Source organism: Spermophilus citellus (assembly GCF_964194105.1).
Source record: "Spermophilus citellus genome assembly, chromosome: 4".
In the NCBI taxonomy this organism is placed as follows: domain Eukaryota; kingdom Metazoa; phylum Chordata; class Mammalia; order Rodentia; family Sciuridae; genus Spermophilus; species Spermophilus citellus.
Genome location: NC_138185.1, coordinates 8029240 through 8042553, shown reverse-complemented (window position 1 = coordinate 8042553; position 13314 = coordinate 8029240). Strand labels below are relative to the sequence as shown.

Sequence of the window (13314 nt, the reverse complement as noted above, 5' to 3'; positions counted from 1 at the left end):
AGCCGTTGGCCGGGGTCGCTAAGCTGTGGGGTTGGAGGAGACAAGGGCCCCTGGGGACACGGTGGTCCCTGCACTGCCCCCTGCTTCTCCTGACCCAAGCTGGTCTTTTTGCCCTTTTCCCTCCTTCCCCCTCCTCTCTTTCCCCCTTGAGGCCTGTTTCTCAAACAGAGTCCCCGAGGCACTCCTAGCAGTTGACAGGACACACAGGGGCCCGTTGGCCCTGCTGACCCCAAAGGGGAAGTGGCTTCATTCCCTCTCTGACCCGTAGTGTGGTCTTTTCACTCCACATGTGTGTTAGCGTCATGAAAAATAAATGCCTGACGCCACCTCCCTGATCCTCACAAACATGAGGTGGTGGGTGTTTGGGGCAGGTGGCCCACGGCTCTGGGCAGCCTGAGAAGCACACTGAAGCCCCCAAAGGCCCTGGTGTGGCCCCAGAGCCCTCCAGAGCACCCGCCTGAACCAGACGGCTCCCTGAGCTCAGGTTGTGTAGATGACGCACACAGAGAGGGTGCCAGGCCCGCCTAGAAGGTTCCCCGCAGCTCCCAGGACCCAAGCCATGGCGCCTCATCAGCATCTGGAAGGAGCTTCACACCCACGTCACACTCCCAAACTGCCCCCTCGCGGGTACAGCAGCATCACCTTCTTCTCCATCCTACACGCCAGAGGCCCTGCCACCGTCCCCACCCCAGCCCGGCAGCAGGAAGCACCGGGAAACGAGCCTGGTGGTGAGGCTGCCCTGCCCACGCCCCGGGTGACTGTTCATTGCACAGGGATAAAGCCAGAGCCCTGGGCCCCTGGCCCTGTCCTCTCGGGATCCTCCCCGACCTCCTCCTGTGTGGCTCTTTCCACCGGCCTCTCCCGTCTGCTCTTCAGACACACCCAGCCACCCCCTCGGCCCTCAACCTGCAGGTCCCTCTGCCAGGAGCACCCTTCCTGCCGCCTCCCAGGGAGGCTTCCCTGACCCGACTGTCCCCAGAACCCAGGCCAGCATCCCCCACTCCCCTGGTCCTGCTACTTAGCCATGGTCTGGCTCGGCCCGAGCTGGTCACTGCCAACGGGCAGGGTCTCGGCCACATGGCTCGGCCTGGTCCTGGCGCCTCTGCAGGCGGGGGATGAGCGTGGGCTCGTACTCATTCCTGGTAACAGTGAAGGGAACAGAGGAGAGGCCCAAAGCCCAGAGAGGCACTTGGTTCCAGCACTTGTTTTTAATGTTGGAGGTTGGCTCCTCGGAGCGTCTCTCTCTCCATGCCTTTCCCGTTCTCTGCTCCCTCTCTCTCTCCCTCTCTCTCTATCTCTCTCTCCCTCCCACCCCCCAGAGCCCCACTATCTCAGCATGGTGCCCTGTGGTGAGGCAGAGTGGAAATACCATCCGAGTCACAAGAGCCTCATTAATGGCTCTCCTGACACCTGCTTCCAGTGACTCACGTCGCAAAGTAAGTTTTTAACTAATTAGCTCTACCTTCCCAGGCCCGGGGGATGTCACCATGATCAGCCACTGCCATCCCCAGGATAGCACCTCAGATTTATGGGATGGCCTTTTTCCCCCTTGAATGTACCAGTGAGGCACAGAGGCGATTGGAAATGCCAAGCAGGTGGTATCAGAGGGAGCCCGGCGCCAGCAGCCAGGAGGACACGCACAGGGGTGCAGGAGGGAGCCCTAAATGGAGCAATGCTGGGAGGGAGGGCTCATGTCCCCCAAAAGCCCAGAGCTGGGGGTATGGAGAAGAGACTGGGGTCACAGTGGTCAGGATTCCTGGCCTCATCTTGTAGATTCTGCTCTGTCCTCATGACCAAGGCCAAGGTGTGGATCAGCCGCCATTCAAGACCTCAGCTTGGGCAGACGGGCTCTCAGCCCCAACCCTCCCATGAAGTGGGCTCCTGGGCCCTGGACCCTAATTAGGGAACCTCAGGAAGCCTAGCCCGCTGCTTCAGGTTCAGTTTTAAAAGCTTCAAGCTTTCCTGCCCGTTTTTAGCAAGGGAACCATGTTTCCTGGAGAAGCTGTGGACAGCCCCGTTGTAGGTCAGTCTGAAGTAGAGAAGGGCGGGGTTCGGGGTTCCCTTCCCTCTCCCTGGGGCCTCCCTGTGACCGGGGCTCAGACAAGGAACGCTCTGGGCTCCGGGTAGAGATCTCTGCTCTGGCAGAGCGGCACCCCAGGCCTTCCACGCCGGGGCCATTTTCTGGGTCACGTGGTCATCCCTGATCCATGACCTAGCTGGGCCTTCTCTAGACCCATGGTGGGCCACCAGGAAGCTGGTGACAGTGCAGATTCCCAGGCTCCCTCTGAGCAGGACCAGGACCAGCGTGGGGCCAGCCGGGCGCTTGCCTCTGGCACAGAATTTAAGGGGCAGCCAGAAAACTCAGCTATCAGGATGAGTGGTATTTTAATGCACTATTCCCAAGGATTCAAACAGTGTCCTGGATCACAATGAATAAAGTACGAGATTCTAAATGAAAACAGGGTCTGTCCGTCCTTTCCTGCCTCGGCCTCACCTGCCTCACTCCAGTTCCTGCGCCCCGTGTGTCCTGGCGAGACTGCTCTGCTCGCAGAGGACAAGTCTCCAAGGAAGCGTGGGGCCACTGACCACCTAACCCTGCGGCCACTGCAGGCCCGTGGCCACCCCACCAAGGGCATCGGATGGGCCCAGCACCCTCCTGCTGCAGCGAGCATCTAGGGCCAGGCCCCTGTCTGCGGGGACCAAAGAGTGATGGGGAGAGAGCGAGCGAGAGCACGTGGTTGAAGAGAACAATCTGTGATGGGCACTCGGGTGACCTGGCAGAGAGTGACCAGGGCCAGAGGAGGTGGAGGAGAGCCTCCTGAGCCGGTGGGGTCAGGGAAGGACTTGCCCAGAGGTGACATTTAATGGGGACCTGGAGGAGGGGGAGGGGTGCAGCGGGGACAGCAATGCCAAGAGCTATGTCCCAGGGGGCTAGGGCCAGAGAATCGTCCCCTGCTGGGACCCCTACCAGGGACCCAGCCAGGCCCTGTGGTCGCAGCAGGGACAAAGCAAACAACCCAAAAGCAGAGCTGGCCTCGCCCTGCCCTACAGCTGCTGGCAATGTGTGAAAAAAAGAAATAAAATGTTCCCACACGGGCAGGTGACAGGGGACACAGAGATCATTTTTACTCACTTTACGTCACTTCCTCCCGACACGGTCATCCTTGCCTCGCTGGCCTCCCTCCCCTCTCCCGGACCAGTCGACCGGCCTCCTTGGTGGGATGTGACCATGGCTGGCCCTCAGGTCTGCCCGTCCCCTCCCTGGGGTCATGGCAGGGGGTCCTTCCCAGCACTGCCCCGCCCCCCGCAGCCTGTTCACCCCAGAGCAGGCGGGTCAGGGTGAGGGGCTTACTTTCTAGGAGGGTGATCGACCCTCCTGGTTTGCCAAGGTCCCTCCTAGGTTCAGCCCTCAAAGTCCAGTGCAAACAAGGACCGTCGATCAGCCCAGCTCCTGCCACCTCTGCCAGCTTCTGGGTCTGGCTGCTAAAGTCCCAGAGAGAGGCCCCTGCCCCGCCCCGCGTCCTGGGCGTCCTCCGTGGCCTGGCCCCTCCCGGCCTCCCCTTCTGGTTCCTCCGTCCTCCTTAGAAGCTCTGGGCATGCAGGGGGTCCTGCCACCAGGCAAGGGTGTGCAGAGCAGGGAGGCCACCCAGGCCAGCTAGCCGCGGCTGACGTCTCCATGGTGCATGTCCAAACCTCCCGGGCCTCCTGCGGCCACACTGGCCAGTTCCCCTGTCCGGGAAGCTCTTCCGACTGTCCTCCCCACCTGCCCTGGGGAGCCCCACTATGGCCCAGCGGCCACCGCGGCCACTCTGCCAGGCTGTTCCATGCCAGCTCCTGCCTGAGCCTGCTCAGGGCCTCTCCAGATGGGCACGGCCAAGCCAGCGAGTGCCCAGCTGTGCGGCTCCTCCCGAAGCTGCCTGGTGGTTCTCAGCTGCTCAGGCGGAAATCTTCTGGGGCCTTTAAAATGCATGGCTGCCGGGCCTCGCCAGAGATTCTGGCCAAGAACCATGGAGCTGGGCCCTCAGAATCTGAGGGACCCCAACCCTAACCAAGGTTTCGGGGACAGGACAGGGACAGGAACTCACCCACAAAGCTACAGGCCCAGTGGGGTCAGATGAAGGAGGCCACTGAGGCTTGGGCCCCAAGGCCCAGAGACCACGCAGGGGTCCGGAGCACCGGCTGCTGCGGCTCCTTGCTGAGCCTCAGGGTCCACACCTGCAGGATGGGCTGGTCACGACACCCACCTCACAGCGCTGCAGCAGGCCCATCAGGAAAGTTAGTCGTGGCCTATAGACGGCTCGGACTGTCCCCGGGCACGTGGCAAGATTCCACTGACCCTGCTCTAGTGACTACCACCTGCCAACTGCCTGCACTTTGCACCACCAGGGCCGCCTGTGACGTCTAGGGTGTGCAGGGGACCCTCCCGGGCTCTGCTTGCTGTGGCTCTGAAGGGTCCCCAACTGTGCAGTGCAGGGTCCTCCCTCCCCTTGGGCTTGTTTCCCAGGCCCCCCTCCAGGAGCCCAGCACATTACACTGGATCCACCAATCAGACGCAGTGGCTGGGAAGAGCCGGGGCCTGCTTCCTGCCTGGGCTGACTTGGTGGGGACCGGGCCAAGGACAGGTGTCCCACTAACCCTGAGGGTGGCCAGGCCTTTAAGGAGAAACTTCCTGCCACGCTCAGCCTGCCTCAGGCCGGCCAGGGACAGTGGCACTTCCTATCATTTAGAGGAGGGTGGCCTCCCGGCTGGCAGAGGCCGGTGTTCCTTCTACATACTCTGTGTCCTGTGGCAAGCACCAGGGGCACATCAGGGACTAAAACAGGCAAAAGTCCTGACCTGGTGGAGCTTTGCTTTTCATCCAGGGAAGTCAGACAACAGACAGAACAAACATGGTACCTATGATGTTAGAGATAAGCGCCAAAGAGAGAAATAAATTATGGGAGGGGGGCATGTGCACAATTCCGGAGGGGGATCTGGGGATTCCTCCCTATTAAACACAGAACTGCACGAGGAGAGAGCTTTGGCCTCCTCCCTCCCTCCCTTCCTGTTCTGGATGCTGTCCTGAGAGGACATGATGCCTGGAGATGCAGCAGCCATCTTGTGACTCTGAGGCACAAACCAAGGGTGAGAGCCAACATACCAAGAAATGGAAAAAGAAAGCCCCTGGGTCCTGGGTGATAGCCGTGAACTACAGAGCAGCCCTGGACCCTCTGCCCACAGCTTCCTGTAAGTAACGGACCACCCACTGATGGAGGGCTCCCCACTGCCGGCAGCCAGAAACACTCTGACTGATGATTAAGCAATTCCTGGCTCCCAGGAAGCTGGGAGCCAAGCTGGACCAATCGCACCCCAGTCTGTTCACATAACTGCTCCTTCCTGTTGCCACCTTCTGATCGGTCACTGAGGAATTTGTTACAAAAAGTGCAGCTTTTCCTCTTGCGCCTGGCAGGTTTCCGTCTCAACTGAGCCCCAAGAGAACCTTCCGGGCCCTGCCCTCAGAGGTCATGGTGTATAAAAAGCTCACATCTCTTCTTAATGCTCAGATTATACAGTTTGTCACGAGAATTCAGTGAACAAACCAGAGCTCACATCTCTGAAGGCAGAAGCGCAGCCGACAGGAGATGTGACCACCCCTGGCCCAGGAGCCTGCCCTGAGTCTCCCCCCACCCACCCCAGCTGTCCAGTTGACTCAAGGAGCTACACGTGTCCACTTGACTATTTAGGAGGCCTAGAACTTGGGCCACCATCCAGCGTACATAGTATCTCTGTGCCGCAGTTTCCTCGTCCTTGATCCCCTCCATGCCCAAAGTGTGGCCCAAGGACCTGCAGCCGCGGCATCTCCCGGGAGCAGACCTCAGGCTCCAGACCTGCGGCCTCAGAGCTGCTTTCAGTCAGACCCAGAGATGTGCACCGGCAAACCTTGAGCCACTGCCTACACCAGACGAAGGCATGGGGTAAAATGGGCCCCGTCTGTGGAGACCCCAGGACACAGCCACGCACGAAGCTGTGTCCCCACGGGAGAGCCGAGGGAGCCGGCTCCCCGAGTCTGATCTACCCTCATGCCCAAGGGCTTCCTGTTTTGGAGCTCAAGTATGTTTCACACGAGGTTCACCATGAGCGACTTTAGAGCTCAGCCGGTGCTGTGCCACCGTTGGTGCCAGGCTCTAGGACCCTGTCATCTCCCTAAGCAGGAGCCCTGACCCATCACCACTCTGTCCCCACTTCCCCCGCCCCTAGAAACCACTAATCTGCTCTCAGCCTTTCCTGATTTGCTTCCTCTTGCTGTTTCTCAACCTGGTTCACCGTGTTGTGCCGGTCACCGATGTCCACTGTGGACAGAACACATTCGGTGTATTCACTCATCAGTTCAGAGATGTTTGGGTTGGTTACACCTTTTGGTCACTGTGAAGAGGGCAGCAGCTTCCCAACTCCTGGTCATTGGCTTCTGAAGGAAGCATGTGGTCTAGCCTCGGCTCCTGCTTTGCTCTTATTAGCTGAGCAACCCCAGGGAAGCCCCTTGACCCTGAGAACCCAGACTCCCCAGAATGGCTGGTCATGTGGTGGGCAACGGGCAGATAAGGTACAGTCTCCTCCCAGGCGCCACGCCACACAGTCTGGGGACTTGAATGCAATCCAGGGTACATGGATAACTCTTCCCAGTGATGGAAAACTGGCATCAGGGAGACTTGCATCCAGTCCCTCAAAGCACCACACTCTGTATTGTGAGCACCACATTTTAAAACCTGGAGTTTTTATATGAAAATCTGGATTTCTGATCTCTTGACAGCTCCAAGTGGCCACTGGTGCAGGTGCATTATTAGCTCACTGAGCCTGTCACTGCCTGCCATCCAGCCAGGGTCTGCTGCAGCTTCTCAGGACTGCAGTCTTTCTTGGAGTAGAGAAATACTCCTTTGAATTCTCAGCCTGAAGCGCAATGAATGGTCTTAATCATGTTGCCTGTTCCTTGTCCTTCACCCCCACCTACTGGTAGTTTTGAGAATTACAACCTGGGACCAAGGTAAAGCTCTCCCTCCAACGTTGCTGGTAAATAAAGACTCAGGTTTGTACATTTGCAAAAGAAGTAGGAAGATTGGCCGACCTATGGACCTGGAATAAGTTCTCTGCAAGGCCCTCCTAAATTTCCTGTGTTATTTTGGGCCCCCCCACATAGGCAAGAGCAGGCCATTCTGTCCAATGAACCTTTCAATGTCTTCTTCAAGCTCTTGGTGGACTTTCTTCATAATTGCTTCATGGTTCCAACTTCAAGGCAAAAGTCAACCCCAACCTAGGATCATGTAAGTATGAGAAGAGCGGGATCTTCTCCCAGATCTGCACACGCCTGGCTAGTCCTCGGTCTTTCGTGCTTTACTGAATGCCACCTCCTTGGTCTTGGGACGTTGGCCACCTGTACAGGAAGGCAACAGCCCTCCTCACCCCCTTCCCACCTGTCAGTCTCCAGGAAGGACTTCCTGTACACCCAAAGTGTTTATTGCTTACGTGTTTTCTACCTGTTTACCATCCATTGACCCCAACAGAAAGTAAGCACCCTTCTGTTTTGGTCTAACCTGATCCTCACTGCCATTCTTCAGGACTAGTATTATCTTTACAAATATCCTTTTCTAATAAGACAAGTTTTCTTATAGCAGAAAATTGAGAACTACATTATATTATTACTATTGTTGTGTTGTTGTTGTTGTTGTTGTTGTTATTTGGTACTGGGGATTGAACCTGGGGCACTTTACCACTGAATTCATCCCTGCCCTTCTTATATTTTATTTTGAAACAGGGCCTCACTAAGTTGCTGAGACTGGCCTCAAACTTGGTGATCCTCCTGCTTCAGCTTCCAGTAGCTGGGATTACAGGCACGCACCTTACACCTAGCATGAAAAATTTTTTATATATTTTTTAGTTGAAAATGAACACAATACTTTCATTTTGTTTTTATTTTTATGTGGTGCTGGTGATGGAACCCAGTGCCTTACACACACTAGGCAAGTGCTCTACCACTGAGCCACAACCCAAGCCCATGAAAATATTTTTAAGAGGAAATGCAAAATAACCTCTAATCTCATCACCAAGACATCACATTTATCCATGGGGAGGCTTTGAAACTGATAAAACATTACTTTCTATTTTTAATTTTCCAGGAAGTGCTGTTTTCCACAGCACTTGGACCATTTTACTTTTCCCCAGCAATCCCAGGGCTCTCGTGCCCTACGGGACTCTCTTTATCATCTGGGTTTTTATAATAACCATCTCAGTGGGCTGATCCTGTCTACCTTTGACAGATCAGGATGTCCGACATCTCAGAGCCCGAGGCAGCCAACATAGATGAATCTGCAGAAGGCATCAATAATCCAGACTCCCCTGAGAGAAGGGAGTCTCTTGGGAGGATGATTCCAAAATAATGTCAAAGTTAGGAAGAACTTGAAGGCCTCGGAGCCAAGCCCTTCGTCCTACAGACGCGGAAATGAGGCCAGCTAGGAGGGACGTTTAGCTCTGAGCAGTTGGAGCTGGGAACAGAGCGGAGCTCACCGCGACAGCTCAGGTTCAAGGTGAATCTGCCTGGTCACAGGAGCAGGGTGGCTCTTCTTTCTGCCCCAAGGCACAGTAAGACGCAGCTGACCCTCCGCGGTTGGGCGCCGCAGCCTTTCCGGGGGTTTCCTCCCCTCCCTGGTGACACGGCTGGGCTCTTGGTCGCCCGGGTCTCTGGCTGGCGAGGTTGTGGAGCGAAAGCCGGCGGTGCACTCAGAGCCCGGATAAGGACCGGCCGGCGCGCTGCGGGGGAGCGGACCCGACACCACCCCTCCCCGCTGCAGGGGGAGGCACCGGGCGCGTCTAAGAATCCCGCTCCTCTCCGCACCCCCAGCCCTGGCTCCAAGCTCCACACGTGACAGCACCTGAGAGACGTCAGGTGCACACCTGGGAGTCATGTGCACACCTGGGAGTCACAAAACCCACTCTGCTTCTCCAGCTTCCTGGAGGCAGCAGAGCTCCAATTCCATCTCCAACGGCTGCCCCAGCGCGACCCGGGCCAAGCGGCTCACCTCCGCCCGCCGGGTCCCTTCATCCATGCCCAGGGCCGAGCCCTGCGCTCCCAGGGTCGGGGTGCGGAGCCAGTAGGTCTAAAGCGCTTCTAAAGCGTTGCGGTCGTCGCCATGGTTGTGAGGGGTTTGTTTTAATATATTAGGGGGAATTCATGCAGAAATTATACGAACTCATAGATATTGTTGCCAAAATGAGATTCAAGTATATTTTTGACTTTTTTTTTTTTTTTAAGCTGATTTAAAGAACCACCGTCTGGAAGGGCCCGGTGCGCCCGCCGCAGCTTTTGACGCGACCTCGCGCCCCCTGCTGGCCGCGCGCGCAGCTGCCCGGCGAGGCTCGGTTCCGAAGCCGACCCCAAGTCTCAGGCCGACGTCGTGGGCGCCGGGCTCGGTTCTTCCCGCAGGAAGCGCGCGGTTGCCCCACGTAAGGACGAGGTGCTCCGAACGGCGCGTCCGGAGAATGCGGCGCCGTGGGGTTGAAGGGGCTCCCCAGCGATCGGCGATAAGAGCTGCAGATCCTGGGGCGCCCTCCAGGCTCCCGCTGTGGTTGGCCCTGCCCTGGGACACCCCGGCTTCTCCTGTGGACGTCCTCTGCGGGAGGAAGCTCCAGGGACAAGCCCACGGGGGAGGCCTTGCTGCCCCCCCGGGGCCCTGCTGGGGCCTCCTGCCCAGGCCGGGTGGAAGTGCCACCTTCCTGCAGGTCTCTCCTCTGGGCCACTGTCCTGTATTTCTCCTTCATGACGTCCTCCATACGGCAGTCCTGGCCTTTCTGTCCCCATTTATCATCTATGTTCCCACCGTGAGCGACCAGGAAAGAGGTGCCTCACGTGGCCGGCTCCACACCTCTGGCCCCTGTGAAGCCTTCCCTAAGCCTCTTCGGAATTGAGTCCCTGGTCCTCAGCTCTGCCCACAATCAAGACCAGAGAGTGCCCACTTGCCTAAGTCCACACAGTTAGAAGTGTCCTAAACATCACACCTCTGGGCTATGCCACACTGCCCTGGGTCAGGCGTCCCACATTGAAGTCACTTTTCCCTTTGGGGTTGGGGGTTGCCCCTGGTCCATGAATCCTTCCACATCCCTGCCTCTGGTGACATTGTGGGGGGAGACTGAGTCATCTGGTCTGCTCATGTGGGCCAGCCCCACTCCGCAATCCCTTGGCCCGTGACTCATTCCCAATGACATTTCCAAAGACAGTGTATCAATGGAGCTTTTCACTCACAGGGAAGAGCCAGGGGTTACTCATCCCTTCAGCCTCCAAACTGGCCAGAGAAATTTCACTGCCTTTGAGACCTGAGGACAAAGGGGAGACCTATTCTAGATGTGCGGCTAGGCGGAGACACCCAAACCTAGTCTCATCAGGCAGATGTTTTACAAGAGTCATCGAATAGTCTGAATCCTTATTCGTATGGTTGCCATAGTGACAAAATCAATCAGTCACTCCACAAATAAACAAGGATATGACCTTGGTAGGTCAGAGGACAGAAACCCTGAGGATCAAAACAGCAAATCCCAAGAGAAAGTGGGGTTGGTCATTGTGTGGTTGGTTGTGAATTTCTTAAATTAAGTACTAAGGGAAGGCCTCCTTGGGAAAGTGACATTCAGGCAAAGCACAAGGAACAGCAAAGGCCCCGGGAGCGCATGGGGTCCGAGGCAGAGCACGGAGGCTGTGGAGCTGGGCAGAGCCGGGGGCCCATCAGAGTTCTCCTGGCCACCAGGCTTTCACGGTGGGTGAGACGGGCGCAGTCATGACAAGACTCCCCTGGGTGTGAAGAGGTCCCCCCCGGCTGCTGTGGAGAACAGACTGGAGAGATGGGAGCAGGCAGAACCCCGGGAGGAGGTGACTGTGCACTGAGGGACCAGGGAGGGAGCAGAAGCCGGCAGACTCCGTTGTACTTTGAAGGTGGAGCCGTGGGGTTTGATGGCAGGTGGAGTGTGCACATAAGAGAAAGAGAGAGAGAGTTCCAGAAGGATTCCAGGAGGGTGGCCTCCACCCCTGGAAGGGCAGCTGTGTGCTGTCAGAGAGGGGACAGCTGTAGGAGGAGCAAAGGTGGGGAAGGACCTCAGGGGAAGACCCACACATCAAACCAAACTTCTTTGGATGCATAAAGACCTAGGTGACCCCAAAATGATCACTCACAAAAATCCAAACATGGGGCAGGGGCCAGGGAAACATGGGGGGCCTGCAGGCTACAAGCAGCGGGCAATATGTGGCAGGGGCAGATCCTTGTCCCTGCTAGAGGAGACAGGCTGGAGCCCGGGACATGCTCATCCACTGCAGGAAAGCACAAGTCTGCTCAGAACCAGGAGCCAGGCGCGAGCCCCTAGACAGGCCCTCCCACCGACACCCCCACCTCAAAGCCACACCGAGCAGCTGCCCTGAATGAGCGTCTCTCTTGGCCAGTGGGCGCTCCAGGGTGACGAGCGTCCTGTTAACGCCTGGAGACAAACTTTTCATGTTGTTCAGATCACCTCCTGCTCCCAGCAACAGCAGGCCCCGTTTCTGGACAGTTTTAAATAAAGCGAGAGGGCCTGGTGCCAGGGGAAGTGACAACCAGTCACCCTCCACTGCCAGCTCTTGCTGACAGTGATGTGAAATGAATGGCGGTGGCAGATGCTGCCCCTCAGACCCTACGACCTGAGCAGAGAAGCCCCGAGGAGACCCAGATATTTTGTCAGCATGCGACTCACCAGGAGGCAGGTGGGCCCCTGTCACAGGCCATCCATGGGCTGTGTGAGTGAGCTGGCCTGAGGTTGCCTGACTGGGCTGGGCGAGGTCCCTGTGCCTTTCCTCTTGCTCTGCCTGTGATCCCACACAGCACCTGAGATGGGTGTGGCTTCCCAAGATGTCAGTCAATCTGCTGACCACAAGACCCCACCAAGCAAGACTCCACCCTTCGAAACCCAATCCCTTGCCTTATTATTTGGGTGGAACTTTCTAGAATGTCTTTTCCCCAATAAATAGAAGGTTTCGGGTGTGCTCACCCTCTCTTGCTCCTTCCAGCGCTGGAGCTGACCCTTGGGGTCACCGAGCTGAGCTGTTCCGCCTTAGAAACCTATGTTCCCGGGCCGCATGGTTTCCTCGCCGTTTTCTTAGTTATTAATACAGCCAGCTCCTTTGAACCCAGCTCACATTGCCAGCCCAGCCAGCTGGAGATAGGCCCCCCACGTCTCAGGAAGATGGGCCTTCTGTGAGCAGGGGAGGGGGTAAAATCTGGTGATGTAAATGGGGTCCTGATTGGGGTCAGGATTTGCCGGGATTTCATTTCTGTAGGGGGTGGCTTTGGTTTCTGCCTTCTCGGCATGTGTCTCATTTTCAATTGTAAAACTGTGCTCATTGTGTCTTTTTATTACGTATTTTTGATGCTCGGGCATCTTGGGACCTCGCTGACCCTGGAGGGCCTACTCTCCATGCCCAGGGTCAGCCAGTTTCTAGGAACTGAAACCAAGTCACCTGGAGCCCCACTTTCATGTGCCAACCAACCACCCAGAGCCCACAGTCCAACTCCCTCCTTTATGGGGCTCCACCATCCACCCGCCCTAAGGCCACTGGGTGGCTGAGAAGGCAAGTGTCCCCCAAGGCTTAGAGGGGTAGGCCACTTGGGAGAGAGAGACTATTACAGTAAGACAATCAAAATTATTATCGGGTGACTTTCAAAGAGACGGTTGCCCAGGGCAGGCGGGACAACATTTTGTGATCGCTGCTCTACAGGTAGATCCAGCAAAGACACTAATGACACTGGAACACCAGGCCGAGGCCAAGCCTGGCTCGGTGCTGGCCAAACAGCTGAAAATCCCCCAGGGGAGAGAGTCGAAGTCAAGAAGGAAAGTGGGGAACACGCATTCTCGGGGTGCTCTCTGCAGACCCAGGATGTGCTGAGTTCATGCATCTCACAGGAGAGACCTCACAAAGACAAGAGCTAAAACAATGTGAATGACAGGTAGGGTCAGAAGGCAGAGGGAGAGTAAGCAAGCCACCAGCAAGACCAGCAAGCAGCACTGGCCTTCTGCATGACAGGAAGGGAACGAGCCAGCCCAAGGGACAACGTCACAGAGGCCGCCACACTGCAGTCCAGGGCCAAATTCGCACCAGAGCTGATTTTGGTATGGCCCGTAAACCGAGAATCATTTTTACATTTTTAACTGGATGGGAAAAAAAATTAAAAGGAGAAGAATATTTCATGTTGTGTAAAAATGGTTTAAAAAAAAAAAGATGGAAATTCAAATCCCAGCATCCACTGCTGAAGTGTTATGAGGATACAGACACAT

General features: G+C 56.7%; 1 protein-coding gene across 1 annotated transcript in view; it reads right to left on the bottom strand.

The window, feature by feature from the left end:
• BCAS4 (breast carcinoma amplified sequence 4) overlaps positions 1 to 13314 on the bottom strand; it is a 271892-nt gene that overhangs the window by 133528 nt on the left and 125050 nt on the right. The gene's annotated exons all lie outside the window — the stretch shown is intronic.